A 13,255-nucleotide genomic window follows, 5' to 3' on the forward strand; every position below is an offset into this window, starting at 1 on the left:
TTTGTATTTGTGCAGTGTGCAGTTACCAGGTTATAAATAAATAAACAAATAAATAAATGTGACATCAGAAGAGATGTACAATCACAGTAAAATGTGTGAAAGTAATGGAATGTAAAAAATGTGTGTGAGTCTCCACATGTATAAAACGGCTGTATACCATAAGGAAAAGGAGCAATGGATGAATTACATGAAGTGCTTACTGTCCAAAACGACAATGAGTCATGTTCGGCGTAACATAAATATTCAGTGAGTTAACCCTTCGAACTCGACAAACGCAAGATGCGTTTTTCGCACCTATTAATCTGAAGCTCTTAACTTTGGATATGCATAATGCACAGACAAGAATCATATGTCTTTGGAATCAAGAGAACTATCAGCTAACTTCACCAAGTCACCATATGGATGCAAAATCAAAGATTTCTGCCTGGCACTAAGCATGTATTCCTCTGTCACGTCACCGGTGGGAAGTAGGACCCAAATGCAAGCTGTAGGGCAGAATCCCCTTCGTGGGGAGTTTTATTGACCACCAGGTTTGGGCACAGAGACGCAAACAGACAAGGACACAACTGGAGAAGATAGGACTGGGCACTTTACCAGACTAAGGAATGGGAAAACACAAGGAAGCTGATAGTGACTGACAGAAGGGGAGGAACATGGGGTGAGACTAATAGACACCAAGCGTGGCTCATCAGGGAGGAGAACTGGAGGGTAAGGTTGACTAAATGGGCAAGATATGGGCTGGAACAGTGAAATCGGGCTAAGAGGTGAAACCAGGGAGAGCCACGGGGAAGCAAGACTACAGACCAAAGACTGAGGTATTAGGAGGGGCAAGACACTAGGTAGCATGGGAGGTAAAGTGAACAGTTCAGGGCCTCTGATGGGCTCCGGGGTGCCGCAGAAGGGTCACGGCCAGGGGGGCCTTTGGAATCCTGTCTGGGTCTGTAGAAGCTCTACTCGTCTGCGGCAGCCAAGGGAAGAACAGCATCGGTAGACGGCGAGGGGTTGGCAGAGTCGGAGGGTGTCGAGGGGCAGGCAGGACAGGAACTGGACCACACCAGGGACCCTGCAAAACAAAAGCACAGGCCAGTACCACCGCCATGAGGAGACCGGAGGTGGTTCCTTTTGGGAATCATTGAATGGGATACCCTGAAAGACCATCTTGGACCAAGCCTGGATCAGGAGGCAGGTCTGGGTAGTATAACCTCGTTTTTTCCTCCTGGACCTCAGCCCACGACTGGATTTCCGTTGACCCTGCCGTTGTCGCGGCGATAGCCTCCTCGGCTGGGGAAACTTTGGCCACGGGGCTGACAGCACGGAGTGGGACTCAGGGCAAGACCTGGAGGCTCCCACTCCATGTCCTCCGGGGAATGTCCTCCAGGTCAGCCCCCTCTGGGCTGGCATTGTCCGGAGAGTCTGATGCCAGGCTGGTGATGCCTTAATCCAGGCTGGCTGTGCCTTAATCCATACTAAATGTAATTAAACATAATGAAATTTTAAAAAATAAAATGGTAATTAGAGGAAAATTTAACGTGTAAGTTTTAAAAAATGGGCTTTTCCTTTTACCCAGATGTCTGCAAGCGCTGTGACTCTGTGATGAATGGTGACGTATGAGATCCTGAGAATGGGCAACGCTTCCAAGGATGGGTGGCAGGTGGCATTTCCCAGGAATTACAGGCTGGAGATGCCTGAGGAGCTCTCCTGGAGGGAAGACAGAAAGAGAAGAAGGGAACAAGCAGAGGCTGTGGGGAGAAAAAGACTGCAGAACCAGTTAAAGTTGTACAGGTGGATTGTACAAATGCCCTCAAGTCTTGGTCCACGAGGGTTCCTGTTTTTAATTTACAAAAAAACAATAAATTAATTTAAAATAAATCTTAAGGCTTATCATTTACATCTTTCTAGTAGTTAAAACACATACAATCGATTAACTTACCTTGTGATTTTGGAACTTCCGACTCCAAAGCAAAATAATACAGATTACAAGTAAATGCATCATTCTACTTGGGGAAAAGGGATAAATTAAATAAAGGGTTAACTTTGGAATCTAAAACAAAAACAGCAATATCATATCAAGGGTCTTCAATACCTTTTTCCTGTGTCTGCTCCCTTTACATGTAGATACTGATATAAACACGTACCTATAAAATATATTATGTTTAGTTTATAAGCTTATTTCATTATAACAAACAGGCACAATCCATAAGTGCACTAGGCCTAACACATGGTTCAGAAGCCTCCTACCCCACCTTACACCAGCCACATGGACACCATCTGTCCAACTGGGCAACCTCAGCGTCTTGTGCCTCCTGAAACGCCACCTCAGTTTCTTCTTCTTCCTCACATCCTTCTTCCTGAATGGTTTCCAGCCATGATCTGCCTCCTTGTGACACAATAGATCCCAAAGCATTCCCTCTACTTTTCTCTCCTTCTCCCTTAACCTCCTCCACATTCACTCCTACCTCACATCCATTCTCCTCACCTCCATTTACCATATGCATTACATTCATACCAGCCTCCGCCCCCTCCATCTCACCATTGGAGGCCCCTTTCTGATACCTCCACATTTTCCCAAGTAGCCCTTCCCAATCCCTCCTTATCCCCCCCAACCTGGACAGTGGGGGTGTCGCTCGTGAGCACTCCTCCACACCGTCTCCCCAGTCGATCACCTCGTCACACAGGTTCCAGGCATCCCAGTACTGGGTGTTGATCCAGGCAAACGCTGTCTGAATTTGCTTTCTGAGGAGTAAATGATAGATAGTTAACCAACTATTTACAGTGATAATTAAATGAATAAAGACCAGACAGATCTTCAACCATAAAAAACAGTTGCTATAATTATTATAATCATGGGAGTAAATTTCATTTAACAGTAGGGGGGGACAATAAATATAACATTTCTCATAAGCAATTTTTGAAGGGGACACAAATAATACAGTCAAATTGTACTTATGAAGATTTGTCCCCACAGTGAAAAACATTACTTCTGTCATTACTATTGTAGCAGGGAGACTGTGTCATGCTTATTTTCAAAGTTTTTCTCAGGTTCAATGACAAAGCAGATTTTTCTTCAAAACTATTTATTGCATATTTTGTTATGTTGTTTACGGTCAAGCCATCAACATACAATAAAATTTAAACATGACTATTATTGTGAAAAAGATATAAAAAAAAAGTAATGTTTTGTATCAAAATCAACAATTAAATAATCAATTTACAGTAACTGTTCTATGCAAAAAAAAAACATCTGCAATTTAAAGTAAACTTACATTAATGAATGGACACTAAACAAAAGTACCAAATGTGTTTTTCCTGGTATCACGGGGCCCCACAAACTCCTGGCATATGTTCTTTTATGTTAAAGTTGTCCAGCTCGTCTTTCTGCATATTGCAGACTAACAGACTGTGAAGTCTGTCTTGGCCCATAGTAGCCCTTAGCCACGTCTTTAGTCTGCGCAATGCACTGAAGCTCCTCTCAGCTTCACATGAGGACACTGGAACCACCAACAAAATTCTGACAAGGACCTCAATCTGGTCAAACAAGCCTGGAGGGCCAGTGCTTTGGACAGGATCTTAGTCCGTATTCAATAAGCCTTTAGGTGAAAGGAGGTGTAAGAATGAGGATCTTTCCCCTTTTTTAGCATGAGAAATATTAGCTTGGGCAAGAGGTTCAGGTTGTTGAACATGTCCAATAGGAGAGAGGACAACTGGGGCCATAACTTTTTATAGAACTCTGAAGGAAAGCCATCGGGTCCGGGACATTAACCACTTTGCGAAGCAGCCGCCATGGTGGTCAGTTCAGTTACAGTGATAGTGATAGTGACATCTAAATCATTCACAGCCACACATTCCTATGAAGGAATGGCTAAATCCCTAAAGAAACTATTGAACTCTAGACAACAAGAGAGAGGAGAAAAGAGAGATGTAAAAATGCTTGAATGCATTATTAATTTCTAGAGGATTTGCTCGTAATAATGAGACCATTGTTTGCATCAGTAGTTCAGCAGTGTGTTGAGACACTAGAAATTCATACTCTGCTAGTATCGTTAGATGCTCCTTATAAACATCAGCAGAGATCAATTGTCAAGATCTGCTTCACGCTGTGTTAAATATGCCATCTTCTCCTTCCACAGCTCTCTATCATTGCTTACATATCAGATAATCTGCCCACTGGTATCAGTCTGCAAGGTTTCCAGCGATATGGAAACAAATACATCTGGAGATTTATTTAAAGAAAGAAAATTGGCAATTTGTTGTGAAACAAAATCCACAAAGAAAGCAACTGAGTGTTGAACCGTCAAGGACACCATGTTCTAACAAAATTTTTGAGGAGACTGGAGCATGATCTAAGAAAGCTATTTTATCATAGCTACTTAGATATTGAGCAAGAAGTCTTATCAACTAAGAAATAGTCCATTTGGGTAAACGTGTGATGAATCTGAGAGAAAAAAAACTATACTCTTTTCGAGTGGGATTAAAGAATTGTGAAACACCTGACACAAATTCTTTGGTAAAAGAATTGATCGTTTCGACAGATTTTGAAGGCAGAGCTATCTTGGGGGATGGATGATCCAATTTCGGATTAAAGCGACAATTTAAATCACTCCCCAAGATAAGGTGATAGTTAGAGGTATCAGGTACCAGTGAGAACTGAAGCTTAAAGAAAATATCATCATCGCAATTAGGAGCACATGCGTTAACCAATAGTACAGGCGTAATGAACAATAAACTAGTAATTATGACAGATCTCCCATTTGGATCGGGAATACATATCAGATATGCAAAGAACAAAGGGAATAGATGTATGCAACAATATTGCTACATCCCTTGCTCTACAGCAGAAAGATTGTAGAATGATAGATGTAATCTGCCCATCCACACCTGTCGTCTGATGGTTTAAAATGAGTTTCTTGAAAGAGCATCATACGAGACCTTCAGTGATAAAGGTATTGCAGTATTTCACTGTGTTTGATAGGATTATTAAGGCTGTTATAGTTAAAACTAAGCAATTTACAATAGTATCCCCCCACACCTCCCTGGTGAGTCCCAGGTTAATCATTACTAAGGCGTACTCCTAACTGAAGTCTGCTATGAAAATTCGGGTTGAAGGCTGTGGCGCAATATGTTAGACTGACTGAAATAAAGCAGAGAAAACGTAATATGAAGAAGTAAGGAAAATAGAGGTTAAAATGCACGGTAATTTCTTGTCATATCGCCGCAAATGCACATAAAGTACGTACGAATTCACACTGTTACAACAACCGATTGCTGCACATATCGCTTTTGAAGGTGAATGCGTACTTGCTTACCAGTTATATCCATCCCTGCGTATATAGCTAACAGAATGTCAAACACCATTGCTGTGGTCTAGAACTTGCAAAGTAACTTGCTTGCCTGCTAGTGGCACTCCAGTACATTTCTAAAAGCCTGCTCAGGCAGTGCCATCTTGTGGTTTGTCATATGTGGAAGGCTCAACAAGCCAAAAATCAACTACTTTTTTTTCCAAAGTACAAAATTAATTTGTATCAGCTAAATGTATGAGTGTTTATAGTCACCGAGCTTACCTTATTGGAAGACAAAGCAGGACATTCACGTATCATGTAATTAATTTACGAAAGCGGCATTTTGCCTCATTACGCGTGTATTTAAGCTGCAGTGTGGTGGAAGCTTATTACCTTTGAATAACATTCCTTTAAATGTTATGCCTCGGCTCCATTTGCTAGAACAAAATAACGCTTCCTATTGTACTGAACATTCGCTATACAATTTGTTTTTATGAAACTTTCTTTAAGATTTAAAAGAAAAGTAGAACTTTCTACATCTGAACTACATAGCACGTCTTCGACATTCCCCGGTAAAATGGACGTTACGCACGAGTTATGACGTAATACGCACGTAGCGTAATACAACTCATTAGCCAATTTCAACGTACGTACTATTACATTAATGTTAAGCGGACAGTGGGAGTAGTTTCCATAGAAACAACATAAATATTCTTTACCGTTTGCAGCACAGCAAACTCTACGAATGAAAATGGCGCTCAAGTGAGCAGTTTGTTAGCTCTCCAAAATTTCGTTTTATTCTTCAAATTATATTGTTACTTTGATTATTTACTCTTTTATACTATACTAATGTAGTACATGTCGATAAAATTATTGCATGTTTTTAATGTCATTAAAACTTGTGGTCTTTATTTTTATTGGGGGTGCTCTTATATCGAAGTGATGATGATAGACAGCTATTTGGTTAGTAAAATCTTCCCAAACTTCAAAAAATGTCACTGATCCCTAAAACGGCGGTGTAATTTGCCGGGGTGTCCACGATAAAATATGCGGAATGGTGGGAGATTGGCTATGCGAACGGAAATCCGGCACTAAACAATACAGACAGTTTTCTTTTTAATACGGCGCGAACCCGTAATAAACAGGACGGTAGGCACAGCCCGCCCCCCCTGAGCACTGAGCGCGGACGGTACCGGTACACTGACCGGGGGCTGGGAACCCTTACGGTAATGGATGGTAAAATGTTTACCTAAAATGTTTAAGTAATTTGGGGCATTGCTTTCGTAATAAGGTAAATGCTTCAAGCTGACTATTACATTTAAAAAAAAAAACAATGTTGCACAGAATTAAAAAAATACTCTTAGTTTCATCAGTGTTAACACAGTTCTCAGTAGCATTCATCTGGGTTTTCACTTCTGGAGCGCTGTTGTTTCCTATTCCATGTTAGTTATAATCGCCAGCACAGTTTTTTTTCTGTAAACCCCACAATTTCCATTTTCCAAACCGCTTATCTTACTGGGTCTCGGGGTGTCCGGAGCCTATCCTGAAAGCAATAAACCCCACAATTATTCATTATAATCCATCCATCCATCCATCCACTTTCCAAACCGCTTATCCTACGGAAGCAATAAACCCCACAATTACTCATTATAATCATGGGTGTAAATCGCGGAGGGGACGGAGGGAATATGCCCCCCCACCCCCATCCGAGAGTTGTCCCCCCCCAATAAATTATTTTAAAAAACGCACTCTCTATTATGAAAAATATATGTATGTATACCTAAAATAATCGTGTAAGTAGAAAATAAAACAAACGCAAACAATGCATTTAGAAACAGTTGCGTCCCCCCCCATTCCTCACAGTGGTTTGGCCCGCTGCCTGCTTTCCCAGTTCATCTCACCTACTCTACACACACGAGTCAGGTGTGTGGCTGCGGCTCTATTAACGTTGAATTCCAGTAAGTAGGGTATTTTATTCACTTTAAATAAAGAGATTATCTTTAATGTAGTTAATGCATACTCATTCATAAATTAGTTTCGGCAAAAATGCTGATTACCGATGTAATTTACCATGAATTTGATATATTAGCGATTAAAATATTACTTGTGTAGTTAACGTTCGCTTGTTTACAATAACTTGTTCCATAGTGCACTGCAACTAACGCGCCAAAGCAGTTTCCAGTGCATTGTTTTATTTGTGACGACTTGGCATAATATTAACTTAACATTAACGGCCACAGTTAGCATATTGTTTAGCTGTGCATTTACTAAATGAGCACTGTGCTACGTCCAAACTGACCCCACTGTATTTTTTTGTATAATCAGTTTCTATTCTGTTCTTAAGTGTCTTAATTCATTTTAAATACAAATTTAAACGTTTTTTAATTCCTTGTTTTTATTGTTGTGATTATTTTATGATAGTTTTACTTTCTTTGTGTAAAGCACTTTTAATTACCATTGTGTATAAAATGGCTACAGCATAAATAAACTCGCCTTGCCTTGCAGTGTCATAAACTAGATAAAATGACAGAGAAAGGGAAAATGGACATAGGAACATTTTTCAGTGCACCTAAACGCCAAGTAACTACGAAAAGTTCACATATTATGGCAATTTGGCTTTTAGAATGGGTGTTTATGAAAATACTAATGTCACAATATCAATCGCAGGCAAAGGAGACAGAAATTATTGAGGGACAGGTAGAGCAGGGCCATTCAGATGTACAGTGTCAGGTAAGTGTGTTGTGCTTTTATTGAAGGGATAAGGACAGAATTTTTTTTTGGATGAACAATTTCTTTAATGTTTTCTGAGTTGTGGCTGTTCAGTAGATGAACATCACAGGCTCACCAACCCGATGGCTTTCCTTCAGAGTTCTATAAAAAGTTATGGCCCCAGTTGTCCTCTCTCCTATTGGACATGTTCAACAACCTGAACCTCTTGCCCAAGCTAATATTTCTCATGCTAAAAAAGGGGAAAGATCCTCATTCTTACACCTCCTTTCACCTAAAGGCTTATTGAATACGGACTAAGATCCTGTCCAAAGCACTGGCCCTCCAGGCTTGTTTGACCAGATTGAGGTCCTTGTCAGAATTTTGTTGGTGGTTCCAGTGTCCTCATGTGAAGCTGAGAGGAGCTTCAGTGCATTGCGCAGACTAAAGACGTGGCTAAGGGCTACTATGGGCCAAGACAGACTTCACAGTCTGTTAGTCTGCAATATGCAGAAAGACGAGCTGGACAACTTTAACATAAACAACATATGCCAAGAGTTTGTGGGGCCCAGTGATACCAGGAAAAACACATTTGGTACTTTTGTTTAGTGTCTATTCATTAATGTAAGTTTGCTTTAAATTGCCGATGTTTTTTTTTTTTGTTGCATAGAACAGTTACTGTAAATTGATTATTTAATTGTTGATTTTGATACAAAACATTACTTTTTTTTATATCTTTTTCACAATAATAGTCATGTTTAAATTTTATTGTATGTTGATGGCTTGACCGTAAACAACATAACAAAAAATGCAATAAATAGTTTTGAAGAAAAATCTGCTTTGTCACTGAACCTGAGAAAAACTTTGAAAATAAGCATAATGACACAGTCTCCATGCTACAATAATAATGACAGAAGTAAAGTTTACGCCCATGATTATAATAATTATAGCAACTGTATTTTCTGTATGGTTGAAGATCTGTCTGGTCTTTATTCATTTAATTATCACTGTAAATATCTGGTTAACTATCTATCATTTACTCCTCAGAAAGCAAATTCAGACAGCGGTTGCCTGGATCAACACCCAGTACTGGGATGCCTGGAACCTGTGTGACGAGGTGATCGACTGGGGAGACGGTGTGGAGGAGTGCTCACGAGCGACACCCCCACTGTCCAGGATGGGGGGGATAAGGAGGGATTGGGAAGGGCTACTTGGGAAAATGTGGAGGTATCAGAAAGGGGCGTCCAATGGTGAGATGGAGGGGGCGGAGGCTGGTATGAATGGAATGCATATGATAAATGGAGGTGAGGAGAATGGATGTGAGGTAGGAGTGAATGTGGAGGAGGTTAAGGGAGAAGGAGAGAAAAGTAGAGGGAATGCTTTGGGATCTATTGTGTCACAAGGAGGCAGATCATGGCTGGAAACCATTCAGGAAGAAGGATGTGAGGAAGAAGAAGAAACTGAGGTGGCGTTTCAGGAGGCACAAGACGCTGAGGTTGCCCAGTTGGACAGATGGTGTCCATGTGGCTGGTGTAAGGTGGGGTAGGAGGCTTCTGAACCATGTGTTAGGCCTAGTGCACTTATGGATTGTGCTTGTTTGTTATAATGAAATAAGCTTATAAACTAAACATAATATATTTTAAAGGTACGTGTTTATATCAGTGTAAAAAGGGAAGGGGTTTCTCTATGACTTGGGTTGGTAGTAGCATTTGGGGGGTCAAGGAGTCCGATGTTAGTGGTTTATGGTAGTGTATTGTGTGTTGAAGTTTATTGAATTGGCGGACTACACATCCCATCATCCCCTGCGCACCACAAAATAATAGTCCATGCTTAGTGTGCTGTTTGGTTTATTTCTTTCTTTATTCAAGGCAATAACTTAGAGCTGTGAGGTACCCACTGTTCTAGTTTTATCCATCGGCCATGGTAAAGGGAGAACTTGGGTAAATCAGCAGAAGTCTCTCACCAACTTCCACCCCGGTTGCTGTTTCCTCTGGTCCCTCGGCATATGGGTTCCCTGCGGAAGCGCGCGCCGTCTGGGGAAGGTTCCCTTATAGCCCAGGGTGGAACAGGGGAAGGTGAAGGTTTGGCACAAAAGGGGGGGGGGGAAATAGGTGAGAAAGGTTGTTTGTTCTTGCTTTTGTTGTGTGAGGTGGGATGTTCTGCGTGAAAGAGCAGGGGACGGTAATGCTTAAGGGCCAGCTATTATGATGTGTTCCATGTTAAATGTATGTGTTGTAATGTATGTTGTTAGTACATGAAACTCCAACTGGTTTCCCCTTGTCGTTGGGCTGTCCCAATTAGTTTAATGGGAAGCCGTATATAAGGGCAGGGGATTAGAGTAAAAAGGGTGGTTGGTGGTCTTTCTTTTTGTCTAATTGTTGTTTGTTTTTATTTATTTATTTATTTTTGTTCTTTGTGTCATGCTGTGGCCTGTGTGGATTATGGGCATGTCAAGGCCAAGAGAGAGGGGTAACAGCTTGAGGTGAGGCTGGAAAGGCCCCATGAAATAAAGCTACCTTTGTTCTGAGGCCTACTGCGTTTGTGCCTGGTTTCTCACCACTCGCATGCGGGGTTGTTTGCATTCCCTCAACTCAATAAGGCAGGGCCTGTCCAGCTCTTGCCTTTTTCACATTCAGTATCTACATGTAAAGGGAGCAGACACAGGAAAAAGGTATTGAAGACCCTTGATATGATATTGCTGTTTTTGTTTTAGATTCCAAAGTTAACCCATTATTTAATTTATCCCTTTTCCCCAAGTAGAACGCTGCATTTAGTTGTAATCTGTATTATTTTGCTTTGGAGTCGGAAGTTCCAAAATCACCAGGAAGGTTAATCGACTGTATGTGTTTTAACTACTAGAAAGATGTAAATGATAAGCCTTAAGATTTATTTAAAATTAATTTATTGTTTTTTTGTAAATTAAAAACAGGAACCCTCATGGACCAAGACTTGAGGGCATTTGTACCATCCACCTGTACAACTTTAACTGGTTCTGCAGCCTTTTTCTCCCCACAGCCTCTGCTTGTTCCCTTCTTCTCTTTCTGTCTTCCCTCCAGGAGAGCTCCTCAGGCATCTCCAGCCTGTAATTCCTGGGAAATGCCACCTGCCACCCATCCTTGGAAGCGTCGCCCAGTCTCAGGATCTCATACGTCACCATTCATCACAGAGTCACAGCGCTTGCAGACATCTGGGTAAAAGGAAAAGCCCATTTTTTTAAAACTTACACGTTAAATTTTCCTCTAATTACCATTTTATTCTTTTAAATTTCATTATGTTTAATTACATTTAGTATGGATTAAGGCACAGCCAGCCTGGATTAAGGCATCACCAGCCTGGCATCAGACTCTCCGGACAATGCCAGCCCAGAGGGGGCTGACCTGGAGGACATTCCCCCGGAGGACATGGAGTGGGAGCCTCCAGGTCTTGCCCTGAGTCCCACTCCGTGCTGTCAGCTCCGTGGCCAAAGTTTCCCCAGCCGAGGAGGCTATCGCCACGACAACGGCAGGGTCAACGGAAATCCAGTTGTGGGCTGAGGTCCAGGAGGAAAAAACGAGGTTATGCTACCCAGACCTGCCTCCTGATCCAGGCTTGGTCCAAGATGGTCTTTCAGGGTATCCCATCCAATGGTTCCCAAAAGGAACCACATCCAGTCTCCTCATGGCGCTGGTACTGGCCTGTGTTTTTGTTTTGCAGGGTCCCTGGCGTGGTCCAGTTCCTGTCCTGCCTGCCCCTCGACACCCTCCGACTCTGCCAACCCCTCGCCGTCTACCGATGCTGTTCTTCCCTCGGCTGCCGCAGACGAGTGGAGCTTCTACAGACCCAGACAGGATTCCAAAGGCCCCCCTGGCCGTGACCCTTCTGCGGCACCCCGGAGCCCATCAGAGGCCCTGAACTGTTCACTTTACCTCCCATGCTACCTAGTGTCTTGTCCCTCCTAATACCTCAGTCTTTGGTCTGTAGTCTTGCTTCCCCGTGGCTCTCCCTGGTTTCACCTCTTAGCCCGATTTCACTGTTCCAGCCCCCACTCCAGTCACTCTTGCTTCCCGCTTTAGGTTCCCCTCTCCTGGCCATATTATTGTTGCACTGGTTCCATTGCTTGCCTGTCTTGTCTGGTTGTGTCCTGCCTTGTCTGTCCCTGTGTCGTCTTTGGTCCTTTTGATGCCCAATCCCTCCCTTTTGTCTCCTTCTACTGTGTCCTTTGTTCCCACTTACCCACTGACACCCACTGTCTGTCTTTTGGTCCATAGTCAGCATCCCTGTTGGATTACCTGGTCTGTCATGAGTTGTGTCCTGTTGTCCTTGGTTTTGCCCTGGTCTGTGTGTCCCCTTAATGATGCCCTTGTACCCGGAGGGCACAGGATTGGGAGGGGGGCGTTTACTGTCATGTCTTGCCCATTTAGTCAACCTTACCCTCCAGTTCTCCTCCCTGATGAGCCACGCTTGGTGTCTATTAGTCTCACCCCATGTTCCTCCCCTTCTGTCAGTCACTCAGCTTCCTTGTGTTTTCCCATTCCTTAGTCTGGTAAAATGCCCAGTCCTATCTTCTCCAGTTGTCTCCTTGTCTGTTTGCGTCTCTGTGCCCAAACCTGCCTGTCAATAAAACCCCACGAAGGGGATTCTGCCCTACAGCTTGCATTTGGGTCCTACTTCCCACCGTTGACGTGACAGAGGAATACATGCTTAGTGCCAGGCAGAAATCTTTGATTTTGCATCCATATGGTGACTTGGTGAAGTTAGCTGATAGTTCTCTTGATTCCAAAGACATATGATTCTTGTCTGTGCATTATGCATGTCCAAAGTTAAGAGCTTCAGATTAATAGGTACGAAAAACGCATGTTGCGTTTGTCGAGTTCGAAGGGTTAACTCACTGAATATTTATGTTACGCCGAACATGACTCATTGTCGTTTTGGACAGTAAGCACTTTATGTATTTCATCCATTGCTCCTTTTCCTTATGGTATACAGCCGCTTTATACATGTGGAGACTCACACACATTTTTTACATTCCATTACTTTCACACATTTTACTGTCATTGTACATCTCTTCTGATGTCACATTTATTTATTTGTTTATTTATTTATAACCTGGTAACTGCACACTGCACAAATACAAATAAATGATGAATTACCAAAACCTTAAATACTATACAGAAGGATAAACTCAATTATTGCTGAAAAAATCTACACACAGATATAAAAATATAATATTCCCATCAAAATCACACATGCACAGCCAAAAATGTAGGCAGTAACTATATACTGCTTTGCCAAAC

At 42.2% G+C, this 13,255-nt stretch overlaps 2 long non-coding RNA genes across 3 annotated transcripts; one reads left to right on the plus strand and one right to left on the minus strand.

Moving 5' to 3' along the window:
* Positions 1 to 509: 509 nt before the first annotated feature.
* Positions 510 to 5,974, minus strand: LOC125722426 (uncharacterized). Of its 2 annotated transcripts, XR_007386369.1 has the most exons (4): positions 5,670 to 5,974; positions 2,244 to 2,733; positions 1,564 to 2,135; positions 510 to 1,466 (listed from the first exon to the last, which is right to left on the minus strand). It is a non-coding gene; the product is annotated as an uncharacterized LOC125722426 (long non-coding RNA). The 2 variants fall into 2 exon arrangements; XR_007386368.1 differs by having other exon boundaries at positions 1,564 to 2,733.
* A 1,173-nt stretch (positions 5,975 to 7,147) lies between these two features.
* LOC125722428 (uncharacterized) lies at positions 7,148 to 12,588 on the plus strand. Its single transcript, XR_007386374.1, has 4 exons — positions 7,148 to 7,234; positions 7,944 to 8,006; positions 9,030 to 11,173; positions 11,272 to 12,588. It is a non-coding gene; the product is annotated as an uncharacterized LOC125722428 (long non-coding RNA).
* Positions 12,589 to 13,255: the final 667 nt, after the last annotated feature.

Source organism: Brienomyrus brachyistius, unplaced genomic scaffold (assembly GCF_023856365.1).
Source record: "Brienomyrus brachyistius isolate T26 unplaced genomic scaffold, BBRACH_0.4 scaffold38, whole genome shotgun sequence".
NCBI lineage: Eukaryota > Metazoa > Chordata > Actinopteri > Osteoglossiformes > Mormyridae > Brienomyrus > Brienomyrus brachyistius.